The 4477-nt window shown below is 30.0% G+C and overlaps 1 long non-coding RNA gene across 1 annotated transcript; it reads right to left on the bottom strand.

Annotated features, from left to right (window-relative positions):
• Window positions 1–1189: 1189 nt before the first annotated feature.
• Window positions 1190–1774, bottom strand: LOC140439711 (uncharacterized). The gene is made up of 3 exons (XR_011950687.1): window positions 1693–1774; window positions 1477–1605; window positions 1190–1405 (listed from the first exon to the last, which is right to left on the bottom strand). It is a non-coding gene; the product is annotated as an uncharacterized lncRNA (long non-coding RNA).
• Between the last annotated feature and the right edge of the window lie 2703 nt (window positions 1775–4477).

Genomic DNA, 4477 nt, shown 5'->3' with positions numbered 1-4477 from the left:
GCCAATGAAATATATTAAAACATAAAAGAGTTGTTTGCTTTTATTATCAATGATATACGTTAAAACAAAAAATCTGTACTTATATTTTTTTTCAACTACATAATATATAAAGCATATTTTCAAGGATAACATAAACTATTGCTTCTGCAATTTTAAGAACTCTGTCATTTTTAACTGCTTTAAATGGTCCAGTATCATTCTATCATATTTTCTAAAGATGTGAAACAGTTGTATTTATTCATTGTAAAGAAGTTTATTGCGGGCTGCAGTTAAGTTTATTGAGGGGCTGTTTGAAAAGGTATTTATTTATAGCCACGACCGGACGTAAAAACACGTTTTTGGATCTTATTTTCTCTCGTTATAACCAAATTTGCCTCGCTATAGACGGTTATAGTTCAATAGAAATTTCACGGGGCATCTAATGTATCTCGTTATAAGCGAAACCTCGTAATAACCGTGTTCGTTATAGAGGGAGTATACTGTATTATGTATTTACTATTTTGTTTAACATTAATAAAGTGTACAAAAATTATTGTGTTGTTATTGTTAACGTATTGTAATTGAATTTATTGTTATTGAAGATTATATTTTAGAGCCAAATTAAATTGTTGTTTCTGTAAAAAGCAACTTTTTGAGTTATGATAATCTTGTATTGATGGTGCAATATGCATGAACCACAGGTGTCTCTATCTGCACGGTACAGCAAAAGCGTTACCGGCTTTAGATCTTCCGACAATAACAACCGACCAATAATACATATTATGCAAATATTGTAATATTATTTTAGTTTCGATAAAAATAACTATAACAAAATTAAAACCGTAACACCCTGTATCTTACCAAAAATTAAGCATTGATATAAGTAAATTATATCCAACTAATTTATTGATTTCTTCTTTGGAATACATGACCCAAAATACAGGGAGATTATGTATATTACTATGATACCTTTTTATAAATAGTTATACTTAGAGTTAGAGGATGATTTAAACAATAAATTTTATCTAACATGGTGACACATAAAATTTGTCACTTGATGATCCATGAAAAGGATATTCCAGGCTTACTTGGAAATGACACTAAGTCTTTTTCGAATGTATTTTTTTGCTGAGATAACACCATAATGTACCTATCGAAATAATTCTTGAACAGTAAATAAGTATATTTTTTTAGCAGCAACTTACCTGTTTTTTTAAAACATAATCATTTTCAGTATTTTCCGTTTCTGTCGTAAGAGCAGGGGTGTCTACATCACTTGATATTTGTAAAATATTTTGATTTTCACAGTTGTCAATAAATTCTTGTCTAGCTGGACAGTTTTCATTATTTTCCGTGATAAAACCTCGATTGCAAAACCAATTTGACAATTTTTGGTTAAACTGAAAGTTACTGTCTGAATTAGTACCTGCAAAAATGGTTGGAAACGAATTCAATATTAAAATATAAATAAATTAAAAATAGTTGTAAAGTACTTACATTGTTCTGGAATTTTTAAATTTGCTTTTTGATTTTCAAAAAAGTTAATGTCAACTTCTAAATACCCATTTGTCGAATATTCCAAATTTTTTTGAATGTTATTATATAGACCAGGTGCAGGCTTACTATCTATATTAACAGAAATAATAAAACATTTAAATCAATCACATAAATTACTTGATCGTTCAAAATTATACATACTTATTAATTGCTTACCTCCGGAACTTTGATTTAGACACTCATTTAATATTCGCTTCCCACGATTCATATTGATAGTTATCTATTTTTAACAAAATTAACAAAAACATTCATTTAAAACTTCCACATACAACTAATACGAGACAACCACATGCAAATATTGCAAATTTGCAAAATATTATATCGTGTATCCCTCAGCGTCGTGAACTGCTTTTAAAAATAGAAAACAGCGTTGCCATATTTAGGATGCAATAATGTGCGTAGTTTGTAAACCGTATACTTGATGTAGTATATTATCTTAGCGCCAATACGGAATATCGATATCGATGAACTAACAATATACGGTTGGCTAATACTATTGCGTCCTGATTCAAATTTAAATCATAAAATATCTCTGTCATCTGATTATATGTTGCCAAATTGAAATTAAAAAGAGGAAGTATATACATTTTGTCAATTTAAAACGTACCAATGATACTTAAAAAACGACAGGAACAACAAAAACTATGGCTTGACATTATTGCTTCCGATATACGGACGCAATAATTCGAAGGTATCAATAATGTATGTAATTGGGATGTTATCAGACGCAACAATGGTAGAATGATGTATATATATATATATATATATATATATATATATATATATATATATATAAGGTATATATAATGTAGATATATATATATATATATATATATATATATATATATATATATATATATATATATATATATATATATATATATATACATATATAGTAAATAATATCAAAGTGAAGAAAACGAGGTAGAGTACTTTTATAATCTTTTATTAACAATTAACAACTGTTTACATATATTCACTGATCACTGTTGGTTTACCTAATGCTAAACCTATTAAAAAACTTCATTATTCATTACACAAATTAAAATTGTTCATCCTCTCTCAAATATTATATTTTCGCACCACGTTCACAAACATCACACTCTTAGATTTCATTTAAGAAATCTAATCTAATAAGCCGGAACTGTGTCTCTCACCCAAGATTAACACTAAAAAACAATATTTAGATTATATTTTTACTTTCACTATAACCTAGAAACTGCAATAAACACAATTTATCTTTCAGATAACTTATTTGGCAAATAAATATTTTATCTGTCGGTAAGTTTATTCGTGATTAGGCTACCTTTTTCATCTGCCAGATAAATACTTAATCGGAGGTGAAGAAACTTTCCGAATTACCAGAATAAGTCTTTTTACTATAGCGACGATCTTATTAATTTACGTTATACAATATAAATTATAAATATAACATAATTGATGATGGTGACGTCACTATTCATATCTGTCAAGTGTGACGTCACGGCACAATCTGCGAAGTCCTCCTTTTAGGCGCTCCTGAATGGACCGTGGAAGTGATGACGTAGATTTTATTGACATATGTCAGTTTCACTTTCCAAACAAACCTTGTTTAGTGTGGATAATTTGTATTTTTCGTTATTTTTTCATTTTTTTTTACAGAATCTTTCCGCTTTTTGCAATATCTAAGTATTCTAATAGTTACTACAACAATTTTACAAGGTTGTGTAAACAATAAAGCATGTTGTTTTATAAAAATAGAATAAAATGCATGTATCAATAAAGTAAGGTTAGAATGTCTTTAATTTAAACTTTTAAACTATATTTCATAGAAATAGAACACTGAATTATGATGGTATTATCTTAAAAACACTATACTTAAAAGAAAAAGCAGCAGAGGAAGCAAAATGTTAACTTTATAGAAATTAAAAAGCGAACAACCAAATTGATCATGTGATCATAGATGCTAGACACTTCTCCAACCTTATGGATGTCCGCACCTATCGAGGCGCCAATATTGATTCAGATCATTTTCTAGTTGGCACAAGAATTCGGGCTAGAATCTCAAATGCGAAGAAGGAGAGAAGTACCAAAACAAGGCGCCTTAATATTGAACTCCTCAAAAACCCGCAAACGGTAGAAAGGTTTCAAAACTATATCGAAACTAAATACATAACTAAAGAGAATCTAACAATTAGTGAACAATGGGAAATGTGTAAAAATTACATTAAAGACGCAGCAAATAACATTCTAGGGCCGCAAAGACCACCACCACGCAATGAGTGGTTCGATGCTGAGTGCGAGGACATTACAAGAAGAAAGAACAATGCATATAAACTGATGCAGCAAAGAAGAACCCGCGAAAAAGAACAAAAATATAAAGATCTCAGAAGAGAAGAGAAGTACATCCATCGGAGAAAAAAGCGAACTTATGAAAATAGAATATTGGAAGAACTTGAGGCATTAAAAAAGGAAAATCAAACAAGAAAATTCTATAAAAATCTAAATAAAGCAAGAAAAGAATTTAAACCAAGGATCGGACTATGTAAGGATAAGGAGGGGCATATACTCAATACAAAAGAAGAAGTATTGAAAAGGTGGGTGGAACACTATAAAGAACTGCTTACTATCGAAGTAGAAGATCCAAATCAACCACCCCCAGGAGCAAACAACAATACACCATTGGAGCCTCCATCAATTCAGGAAGTACGGGATGCAATAAAACACCTGAAAAATAATAAATCTCCAGGAAGTGATGGTATACCCGCGGAACTTATTAAATGTGGAGGTGCTACTCTGACTAATCATATATATAAAATCATACTGAGAGCCTGGAATGAGGAACAAATCCCAGAAGAGTGGTGTATTGGGATCGTTTGCCCGCTACACAAAAAGGGCGATGAATTAGAATGTAGAAACTATAGGGGAATAACCCTCCTTAATACAGCATACAAAATATTTT

This window comes from Diabrotica undecimpunctata, chromosome 1 (assembly GCF_040954645.1).
Source record: "Diabrotica undecimpunctata isolate CICGRU chromosome 1, icDiaUnde3, whole genome shotgun sequence".
Taxonomy (NCBI): Eukaryota; Metazoa; Arthropoda; class Insecta; order Coleoptera; family Chrysomelidae; genus Diabrotica; species Diabrotica undecimpunctata.
The sequence above is the reverse complement of the archived record's forward strand: the minus strand, read 5'-3'. Positions and strand labels throughout refer to the sequence as shown.